The 12,191-nt window shown below is 40.9% G+C and overlaps 1 protein-coding gene across 1 annotated transcript in view; it reads right to left on the bottom strand.

Moving 5' to 3' along the window:
• Positions 1-12,191, bottom strand: part of FAM83B (family with sequence similarity 83 member B) — a 90,989-nt gene that overhangs the window by 3,394 nt on the left and 75,404 nt on the right. The window lies entirely within an intron of this gene.

Genomic DNA, 12,191 nt, shown 5'->3' with positions numbered 1-12,191 from the left:
TACAGAGTAGAAAATGATATTATGCTTCACATAAACCACCTGGCCAGGAATAGGAAAGTAGGAAAGCAGGAGGACAAGTTAGGAGACTGGCTGTAGATTATGAGTTTTGGCTTCACATTCCTCTGCCTAAATTGAAGACATGGGCAGCATAATAGCTGTAAAACCTTATGGTGGGTCAGTGCTATGGTATAGTAGGCTAGGCCTCCACCTGTGGCCGCAGGCTTCCCATATGGGCACAGGTTTATGTCCCAGCTGCTCCTCTTTGATCCAGCTCTCTGCTATTGCCTGGGAAAGCAGCAGAAGATAGCCCAAGTGCTTGGGCACCTGCACCTGTATGGGAGACCTGGAAGAAGTTCCTGGCTCCTGGCTTCAGATTGGCTCACCTCTGGCCATTATGTCCATCTGGGGAGTCACCAGCATTTGGAAGACCTTTCTCTCTGTGTCTCCCTATCTTTCTTTCTTTCTTTTTTTTTTTAAACTTTTATTTAATGAATATAAATTTCCAAAATACAGCTTATGGATTACAATGACTTTCCCCCGCCCCCAAACTTCCCTGCCACCCACAACCCTCCCCTTTCCTGCTCCCTCTTTCCTTCCATTCACATCAAGATTCATTTTCCATCTGCCTTGCAGCGCTGGCACACCAGGTTCTAGTCCTGGTCGGGGCGCCAGATTCTGTCCCGGTTGCCCCTCTTCAAGGCCAGCTCTTTGCTGTGGCCCGGGAAGGCAGTGGAGGATGGCCCAAGTCCTTGGGCCCTGCACCCCATGGGAGACCAGGAGAAGCACCTGGCTCCTGCCATCGGATCAGCACAGTGTGCCGGCTGCAGCGCGCCGGGCCTGGCGGCCATTGGAGGGTGAACCAACAGCAAAGGAAGACCTTTCTCTCTGTCTCTCTCTCTTTCACTATCCACTCTGCCTGTCAAAAAATTAAAAAAAAAAAGTTTCATTTTCAATTCTCTTTATATACAGAAGATCAGTTTAGTATATATTAAGTAAAGATTTCAACAGTTTGCCTCCACATAGTAACACAAAGTGAAAAATACTGTTGGAGGACTAGTTATAGCATTAAATAAGAGTGTACAGCACATTAAAGACAGAGATTCTACATGATTTTTTTTTAATTGATTAATTTTCTATGCAATTTCCAATTGAAAACCAAGTTGGTTTTTTTTTTTTCATTTTCAATTATCTTTATATACGGAAGATCGATTCAGTATACACTAAGTAAGGATTTCATCAGTTTGCACCCACACAGAAACACAAAGTGTAAAATACTGTTTCAGTACTAGTTATAACATTACTTCACATTGGACAACACATTAAGGACAGATCCCACATGAGAAGTAAGTACACAGTGACTCCTGTTGTTGACTTAACAATTTGACACTCTTGTTTATGGCGTCAATAATCTCCCTAGGCTCTAGTCATGAGTTGCCAAGGCTATGGAAGCCTTTAGGGTTTGCCAACTTCGATCGTATTCCAACAGGGTCATAGTCAAAGGGAAGTTCTCTCCTCCCTTTAGAGATAGGTACCTCCTTCTTTGATGGCCCCGTTCTTTCCACTGGGATCTCACTCACAGAGATCTTTCATTTAGGTCTTCTTCTTCTTCTTCTTCTTCTTTTTTTTTTTTTTGACAGAGTGTCTTGGCTTTCCATGCCTACAATACTCTCATGGGCTCTTCAGCCAGATCCGAATGCCTGAAGGGCTGATTCTGAGGCCAGAGTGCTATTTAGGACATCTGCTATTCTATGGGTCTGCTGTGTCTCCCATTTCCCATGTTGTATTGTTCTCTCCCTTTTTGATTCTATCAGTTAGTATTAGCAGACACTAGTTTTGTTCGTGTGATCCCTTTGACTCTTAGACCTATCAGTGTGATCAATTGTGAACTGAAGATGATCACTTGGACTAGTGAGATGGCATTGGTACATGCCACCTTGATGGGATTGTATTGGAATCCCCTGGCACATTTCTAACTCCACCATTTGGGGCAAGTCCGATTGAGCATGTCCCAAACTGTACATCTCCTCCCTCTCTTTTTCCACTTTTATATTTAACAGGGATCACTTTTCAGTTAAAATTTAAACACCTAAGAATAATTGTGTGTTAATTACAGAGTTCAACCACCAGTACCAGAACAAAAAATACTAAAATGGATAAAGTATTACATTGTACATCAACAGTCTCCCTATCTTTCTAACCCTGTTTCTCAAATAAATAAATAAAATCTTCAAAACAAAACAAAACAAAACAAACTATGGTTCAAACATGTTACAATGCAAGCTAACGCTATGCTAATACACTTTTTTTTTTTTTTTTTGGACAGGCAGAGTTAGAGAGAGAGAGACAAAGAGAAAGGTCTTCCTTCTGTAGGTTCACCCCTCAAATGGCAGCTACGGCCGGCACGCTGCGCCCATCCGAAGCCAGGAGCCAGGTGCTTCCTCCTGGTCTCCCATGCGGGTGCAGGGCCCAAACACTTGGGCCATCCTCCACTGCCTTCCCAGGCCACAGCAGAGAGCTGGACTGGAAGAGCAGCAACCGGGACAGAATCCGGCACCTCAACAGAGACTAGAACCAAGAGTGCCAGTGCCAGAGGCAGAGGATTAGCCAAGTGAGCCGCGGAGCTGGCCCAATACACGTGTTTTAAGTCTCCATGCCTTCAAACTGTTCTCTCTATGGCTTACTCAGTAACTGTAATTTAGTATGTCAAGGACTATGAACAGGGTTTGAGGGAAGTTGCCTCAATCACTAATGGGTGGACTTCACTGTACTTAATAGTACAAAGGATTGATAAATATAGTCCTCATAGATCAAGCCAGTCAAATGCCAATCAGGGTCTTTTAATATTGAACACAGTCTCCAGAACTTGAAGTTTTCAATGACTTTACAGTACTTCCTGGTATTTCTGATTCCTTTCCTAGAGTTTAGAAGTGAGAGCTATCTTGAAATTTGATATTAAATTTGAAAGTTATTTTTGAAAACTTTTATGATGAATCACTGAACTTAAAAAGAAATTCACTGCTAATATGCTATCCATACAATAACATTTATGATACAATGAAGATAAATACAAGAGGAAAATGAGACACACTCTACACATTGAAGGACTTTCCCGTTTATACAGATGAGACAATAGTAAATGCAGGTGAAAAGATTAAAATAATTTATAGACTAATCCTTTAAAATACATAAAATATGTAGAACTGGTGGGCATTGTGGCAAAGTAGGTTAAGTCCACTTGGGATGCCTGCACTCCATATTGGAATGCTGGTTCTATTTCCTGCTACTCTGTTTCTAATCAAGTTCCCTATTAATCAACTTGGAAGCAGTCACTGATGCTCAAGTACTTCAGTTCTTGACACTCATGTCAGAGACCCAGATGGAGTTCCTGGCTCCTGGCTTTAGCCCACCTCAGTTCAGCTGTTTCAGCCATTTAGGAAGTGAACCAGTGGATGGAAGAATTCTCTGTCATCTTTCACTCTGATGTTCAAATAAATAAGTCTTTAAAAATACAAACATTAGTGTGTAATTTGAGACTATTATTGTTTGGATATGTTCTGTTTTATCTAGTATGTCCACTGAATGCACAATACAGAAGAACAGTTACTAGGTTTTCTTTATGTGAACCCATATGGACCACTAGGCTGACTTAAAATAGGTGCTACAAAAGTGAGTAAGTAGAGAAATTTCAAACTGACTGAAGATACAAATATAAAGTATGTTAGAAACATCAAATAGTGGAATAAATAGTCAGTTAGTAAGTGTGTGGAAATCCCCAGGGAAGCTGGTAGCTTAGCAGTATTTTGACATAGACTAGATACTCAGAAATGCACACACAAAAGATGTGGGAGGATAATTTGTGTAGAAGAAGAAATACATGGAAAAGGGAAGCAAGCAATACGGCTGAGTTTTTGTTGAACACAGAGATAAAAAGGTTATATTTAGCACTAGTAAAGAAGCTATATAAGTGATTTATGAAATAGTGGTGGGGAATAGTGAATACAAATCACAAAGTTTGATTGTGTAGGATTTGTTTACATGTTCGGGTAAATTACACTAGAAAGATATGTTTGAGAAATTATTTTTCTAGTAGCTATTTGTTAGATCTGAAAGATAAGGGATTACACTTACTACAAAGAATAATGTAGTTAGAATAAGATTAGAAGAGAAACCTTAGTAAAAATTTGGATAATGAGTGAAACTGTTGATCCAGTAGCAAGAAGAAATTAGAATATCTGTATCTCAAAGAGGCTATTCACAGTTTATGAAATAAAAATAATCCCCCAGGTACTGAGTTTAGGAAACTCAGAAGATACTGGAACTGGTGAATGTGTGACAATTGGAAAGGATTCCCTGCTTTGGTAAATCAGAATATTATAATACAATTTCAGGTGACAGGAAGACACTAAATAAAATATTCACTAAGGAAATCTGAAAGCCTGGAGACATCCCTTGGGGCTTGGGGGTAAATAATTGTACTCCTCTGTCATTCCAGGTGATTTAGGCCAACAGACTGAGTCTGGATTATCAGTGCTGACCTCTTCCTTATTCCTGGAATCAATTCCAATCTCTACTTGGAATTTTAATGGGCCTCACAAACCTAATACACCAAGACTTCCTCCAACACTCCCTTCCCCTAACCTGTTCCTTCCCTGGTTTTACTTATTTAAGTCAGTGACTGAACTACATTTTCAGGTGATCACTATGGAAATAAGGAGTCTCCTCTGAATGCTCTTTCTTAGATTCAGCAGGTCTGTTGATTCAGATTCCAAAACCTCTCACAAACCTCTCTACCCTTTTATCACCATAGTCCGATACATCATCACCTAGATTTTTTACGTGCTCATTTTTCAATCAACATAGCAGCAGGTATGGTCTTTTAAAAATACAAATTGAGAATTGTCATACTCCTACACAGAACTTTCCATTTTGCTTAAAATAAAAATAAAAGCCCTTACCTGGACTAAGAGAATTCCTTCTTGCCTGCTCTTCAGTTAGTTTTACTGTGGAAAGCTCTTCCTTTGCCTAATAGGCTCCTAGAACACTGGCCTTCTTTCTTTTCTTCAGCTACCTGCCCAAAGATCTTTGTACTTACTGTTCCCTCTGTAATATTTTGCTACCCTCTGATAGTCCCTGATGGACATCCTTTTAGAGGACAATTATGACCACTCCTTTCAAAATATCCACCTGAACATGTTTTATCATATATTCCTAATCTGATTCCTACAACACCCTTTATTATTATATTTCCTTATGTGGTTTCCTTTTATTAATCATTTGTTTTCTTTTCCTGTTAATATAAAAATCATTTCACCCCAGGGATCTAGTATATATTTTTATTGCTCTCTTTCTAGTGGCTAAAAATGAAATTTATCACGGAGACAGTATCCATATAGGCTGTAGCATAGAGCAACAGGAGAGAATCCTCTCTACACCAGGGCTCCTCCCTTCAGATGAAAATAAAATAGACGATGCATCCAACATTCTGGCTTGCCTAAAGGGCTCCAAAAGAAACTAGCATCTGTCTTGACTGGTTGAATGCTGACAGGATTGGCATCAGAGTTTGGAAACCACTGAAAACAGATGTTCAGTATGTTAGAGCTGCATTTCCACAGGATGACACCAAGATAGCAAGAAAATAAGAGATTTGGGCAGTCCTAGAAATTCCGACTGGGCTGACTGGTGGAAGGCTGCCCCCTGAATGAAGACAACATGTGAAGGCTGTGAGAGATGACTGTTTTGCAAGTGCTCAATACTAGCCAAAAATTACAACATATATGCAGAAGCAAGGAAAGTATGCACAATGAGATTAACAAAATAAATTCAGAAGCTGTTGTAAATAAATGTGAAACAGAGCCCCTATACTGTTAAAGCAAGGAACCAGCCTCTTGTCTATCTCCCATAGCCCAAGATGTCCTTACCTGTCCTTTATCAAAAAGAATTCATTGACTTGAGGGAGTCATACAGCTGACCCTACAAGGTTCTGATCAGGAGTCATTTGTTTCTCCAATAGATAAGAAATTTGATAGCCAGTATTATCCAGAAAAGTTTGTGTAGGGGAATTCCAGTTCCAAGCTGAATGTAGCTGTCACCTTCCCGTAACCCCAGACCAACTGATGGCCACCTGGTCATCATAAATTCCCTAAAGAGCACTGCTTCACTGACCAATAAAAGAAAGATAAGGAGTACTAATGAACAACTAGGAACTTGGATATGAGCTGATCACACATCTCTCAGCCTTACTTTCAATCTATAAAAACCTTCACCGCTAATTCTTCTGGAAGCCCAGGAATTAAGCAATAGCTTCCCGGCTCCTTATTCTCCACTTTGCAGTAAATATCTATTCTCTTCTAGCACCCTGATATCAATGAATGGCTTTCTATGCATAGCAAGAACAAACCCAGTTTGGGGGTGGGGGATTCTATAGCAACACCTGCAACTAGTTTGGGGTGTTGTTCAGCAGCAAATGTAGAGCTATGAGCTGCATGATAAAAAATTTCAAATAAGAGTTATGAAAACGCTCAAAGAATTTTAAAAAATGCCACAAACAGCTCAACAAAATAAAGGAAAAGGATGCATCAACAAGATAAGAATACCAACAAAGAGAAACTATAAAGAACCAAAAGTAACTTGCAGAACTGAAAAAAATAAAAAAATAACCAAACAGAGCAATTAATTACAAAGGTCCAATTTCAGACTAGATCAGGCAAAGAAATAATCAGTAAACTTGAAAATAAGTCTTTTTAAGTCATCGAGTCAGAGATGCAAAAATAAGAAAAGTAATGAAGAGGCTGGCGCCATGGCTCAACAGGCTAATCCTCCGCCTTGTAGCGCCAGCACACCGGGTTCTAGTCCTGGTCTGGGCGCCGGATTCTATCCCGGTTGCCCCTCTTCCAGGCCAGCTCTCTGCTATGGCCCGGGAAGGCAGTGGAGGATGGCCCAAGTCTTTGGGCCCTGCACCCGCATAGGAGACCAGGAGAAGCACCTTGCTCCTGGCTTCGGATCAGCTCAATGCGCCGGCTGCAGTGGCCATTGGAGGGTGAACCAATGACAAAAAGGAAGACCTTTCTCTCTGTCTCTCTCTCTCTCACTATCCACTCTGCCTATTAAAAAAAAAAAAAAAAAAGAAAGAAAAGTAATGAAGAAAAACAGAGAGACTAAATAACTCATGGGATTACCAAGCAGATAGATTAAATGCAGTATGGGGATATCAGAAACAGAAGAGAGAGAAAGAGGCAGAAAGACTATCTGAGGAATACTGGCCTAAAATTTCTCAAATCTGGGAAATAAATTCATATGCAGATTCTAGAAGCTCAAATAACTCCAGCTAGGATAAACTTAAAAATTACCATACCATGAATAAGATAATAAGACCATCTAGAGGAAAATAATGTTGAAACGATAAAAAGAAAAGTGATTTGTCACATATAAGAGAGCTTCCATAAGATCAGCAGTGACTTTAACTGCAGAAACTTTGCTGGGCAGAAGGGAGTAAGATTATACAGTTAAAGAGCTATGAGAAAAGGATTAATAGATGGCAAAATGGTCTTCCAAGAACAAAGGAGTGGGGCTGGTGTTGTGGTGCAGTGGGTAAAGCCACTGCATATATCTCATATGGATGCCAGTTCCAGTCCCAGCTGCTTTACTTCTGATACAGCTCCCTGCTAGTGAGCCTGGAAAAGCAGGTAAAGGTGGCTGAAGTGCTTGGGCCCCTGCACCCACGTGGGAGACCCAGATGAAGCTTTTGGCGTCTGGCTCAGCCCTAGCCATTGTGGCTATCTGGGGCATGAACTAGCAGATGGAAGATCTCTCTCTCCGTCTTTCACTCTCTATCTGTAACTTTACAGAAAGAAGCAATGATTACACAAAAAGAATGTAAATAATGACTGTGCCTTCTTAATAGTAATTTTCACTAGAAGGTAATATCTCCCATAGGGAAGTATTAGGTATCATAGGGAAAATGATTGAGCTTAAAGTCCATCCCAAGTTAAAACACAAATCACCTAGAACTATGAAATTTTAAGCTTAATGTAAACTTAAGAAACCTGGGAGAAAAACTGAAACTTGGAAACAGAAACAAGGAAAAGGAGAATTTAGGAAACAATGAGTCAAATCACCAGGAACCTGGGACATTCTAGGGCCCCATCTGTGTTCCCTCTTTTAGAACATGCTAGTCCAGATTGTATATCACAGATTTTTGGTGGTAACTGAACATTTGGGAAAGTCATCCATGTGCTTCAAATCTGTGTGGTCAACTAGGAAAAAAATAGCAATAACTAAGTAGAAAACAAAGACAATGAATAAAAACAAAGCCAAAATAGCCACTATTATCTTTACTATAAAGGAGGCGGCCGGCGCCCTGGCTCAACAGGCTAATCCTCCGCCTTGCGGCGCCGGCACACCGGGTTCTAGTCCCGGTCGGGGCACCGATCCTGTCCCGTTTGCCCCTCTTCCAGGCCAGCTCTCTGCTGTGGCCAGGGAGTGCAGTGGAGGATGGCCCAAGTCCTTGGGCCCTGCACCCCATGGGAGACCAGGAGAAGCACCTGGCTCCTGCCATCGGATCAGCGCGGTGCGCCGGCCGCAGCGCGCCTACCGCGGCGGCCATTGGAGGGTGAACCAATGGCAAAAGAAGACCTTTCTCTCTGTCTCTCTCTCACTGTCCACGCTGCCTGTCAAAAATAAAAAAATAAAATAAAATAAAATAAAAAGAAGGAGGCATCATAATTCACACTACGGCTCATCAAAGATGAATTCTGACACAGTTTCAATAATGCAAATCTGGACTTCTCACTTACACAAACTTGTGATAAAATTATATTGGGAAAAGGCCGGCACCGCGGCTCAATAGGCTAATCCTCCGCCTGCAGCGCTGGCACACCAGGTTCTAGTCCCAGTTGGGGCGCCAGATTCTGCCCTGGTTGCCCCTCTTCCAGGCCAGCTCTCTGCTATGGCCCGGGAGTGCAGTGGAGGATGGCCCAAGTGCTTGGGCCCTGCACCCCATGGGAGACCAGGAGAAGCACCTGGCTCCTGGCTTCGGATCGGTGCGGTGCGCCGGCAGCAGCTGCCACTGGAGGGTGAACCAATGGCAAAAGGAAGACCTTTCTCTGTCTTTCTCTCTCTCTCACTGTCCACTCTGCCTGTCAAAAAAAAAAAAAAATTGGGAGAATAAGATGAGACGGAAAAGTGGATATGGATGGGTAGGAAATATAACTTCTTAATGATGATATGAAAAGCCAGGAGATAATATCTGAGTATGGTAAACTGTGAAATAAGCATTTGATCACAATTTTAAGTGAATGTAATAAGTATTAGAACTTGCTAAAAGAAAAGTGGATAACAGCATCAGGATGTCAGGACAAGAATAGCTAGAGACAGAGAACAAGAACTGATGTTTTGTGTTGTATATCAAGCAATGCTTAAATTTTAAAAATAAGTGCATTTACTTGCATAACTTATTTTAGCACCTTGAATAAACACACACTTAATAACTCTTGCGTTTCTGATTGGTTAAGGAGTAAAGACCATAACACATAACCAATGGCAGTACACTGACTACATAGTACAGTTCTCAAATGTGACAATCTTAGTGTATTATCAAAAATGGCACCTGGGAAGAATCAACTTGAGAGAAACTTGGTTTTTCCAAGTAACTTTTACAGTTATCATAAGATATAAAAAAAAACAGTATTTTTATACTTTGTGTTTTTGCGTGGGTACAAACTGATGAGGTCTTTACTAATTATATACTGAATTGATCTTCTGTATATAAAGATAATTGGAAATGAAAAAAAACAACCTGGTGTTAAATTGGAAATGGCATAGAAAATTAATTAATTTTAAAAAAATATTATGTAGGATCTCTGTCTTTAATGTGCTGTACATTGTGATTTAATGCTATAACTAGTACTCCAACGGTAGTTTTTTCACTTTGTGTTGCTATATGGGGCAAACTGTTGAAATCTTTACCTAACATATACTAAACTGATCTTCTATATATAAAGAGAATTGAAAATGAATCTTGATGTGAATGGAAGGGGAGAGGGAGCGGGAAAGGGGAGGGTTGCGGGTGGGAGGGAAGTTATGGGAGGGGGAAGCCATTGTAACCCATAAGCTGTACTTTGGAAATATATTCATTAAATAAAAGTTTAATAAATGAAAAAAAGATATAAAAAATAAAAGTTTATGACATTATCTTAGTCCAATAATGGGCTATACTTTACAAAATATCTTCTGGACTTACAAGTAATGGTTTCAGATGAGATTATCAAATTCATAACATCATTTAGATACACTGATTAAAAAGTTTACAAGAGTTATTTTGTAATGTCATCAATGGTAGTTTCATGTTATGGCAAAATTTCTTTTGTGTTTTCCTTATACAACCGTCAGAATGATGAGGGAGTTGTTACACAGTATGTGAGTGTAGTGAATACAGATTCCAGGCCTGTCTAGCAATTCTGAGACTTTACAACCCACTGATATCCCATGGCAAAGAATTTTGAATTAAAAAAGAAGGCATTTTCAATTTTACAAAGAGGAAAATGACAAAACTAGTAAATGAAGAACTAAAGCTATAGCTAAACAAAGGAAATACATTTTTACCCAGATAAATTGATAACTATTGTACCAGATGTCATTAGAATATTGGTATACGGGGCCGGCACAGTGGGTTAACGCCCTGGCCTGAAGCATCCCATATGGGCGCCGGTTCTAGTCCTGGCTGCTCCTCTTCCAATCCAGCTCTCCTGGCCTAGGAAGGCATTGGAAGATGTCCCAAGTCGTTGGACCCCTGCACCCGTGTGGGAGACTGGGAAGAAGCTCCTGGCTCCCGGCTTCAGATTGGCGTAGCTCCAGCCATTGCAGCCAATTGGGGAGTGAACCATTGGATGGAAGACCTCTCTTTCTCTCTGCCCATCCTTTCTCTGTGTAACTCTGATTTTCAAATAAATAAATAAATCTTTTAAAAAAGAATACTGGTAGAAATAGGAAAGGTCCATGATAATTCACCAAGAAAAACAAAACTGAAAGTGATTGACAACCACTGATCTTTTAAAGGAACTTGAAACAATACAGAGAGCACAGTTGCCAGAAAAAGATTCTTAAATTTATCTATGGCCTGAGACATATTCACTTCTGTAAATAATAAATTACTTCAGCTTCTGGCTTATGATAATAGAAAGATAAAAATTTTTGGTCATTGCTGTTTCCCCTCCACACTCCTCCATGAATCAAAAGTAAGTCAAGAGTCCGGCACTGTGGTATAGCAGGTAAAGCCGCCACTTGCAGTGCTGGCATCCCATATGGGCAACAGTTCTATTCCCAGCTGCTCCACTTCCAATCCAGTTCTCTGCTATGGCCTGGGAAAGCAGCAGAAGATGGCCCAAGTCCTTGGGCCCCTGCACCCATGTGGGAGACTGGGAAGAAGCTCCTGGCTCCTGGCTTTGGATTGGCTCAGCTACAGCAATTGTGGCCATCTGGGGAGTAAACCAGTGGATGGAAGACATCTCTCTCTCTCTCCCTCTTTCTCTCTCTCTCTCTCTCTCTCTCTCTCTGCCTCTCTGTAACTCTGCCTTTCAAATAAATAAATAAATCTTAAAAAAAGTAAATCAATTGCAGTCATCTCGAAACATAGCACCAAAGCACTTGAATTATTTTACTGGTTAGGACACTCAAGTCCCTTACTGGATACCTTGGCTCCAGCTCCTATTTCTTTTATTTTTTATTTTTTTATTATTATTTTTTTTTGTCAGACAAAGTTAGAGAGAGAGAGACAGAGAGAAGCCCCCATTTCTAATTTCCTGCTAATGCAGACCCTGGGAGGCAAGGGTGGTGGCCAAAGTTAATTGCATTCCTGCCACTGACATAGAAGACCTGGATTGAGTTCTCCGCTCTCAACTTCTGCCTGGCCAGGCCTAGTGTTGAGGACATTTGTGGAGTGAACCATATTTTTTTTAAAGACTTATTTATTTATTTGAAAGTCAGGGTTACACAGAGAGAGAAGGAGAGGCAGAGAAAGGAAGAAGTCCTCCATCTGCTGGTTCACCCCCAAATTGGCTGCAATGGCTGAAGCTGAGCGATCGAATCCAGGAGCCAGGAGCCTCCTCTGGGTCTCCCACGTGCGTGCAGGGGCCCAAGGACCTGGGGCATCTTCTACTCTTTCCCAGGCCATAGCAGAGAGTGGGATGGAGGTGGAG

This window comes from Lepus europaeus, chromosome 3, assembly GCF_033115175.1.
Source record: "Lepus europaeus isolate LE1 chromosome 3, mLepTim1.pri, whole genome shotgun sequence".
Classification (NCBI taxonomy): domain Eukaryota; kingdom Metazoa; phylum Chordata; class Mammalia; order Lagomorpha; family Leporidae; genus Lepus; species Lepus europaeus.
This window is presented reverse-complemented; position numbering and strand designations above follow the sequence as displayed.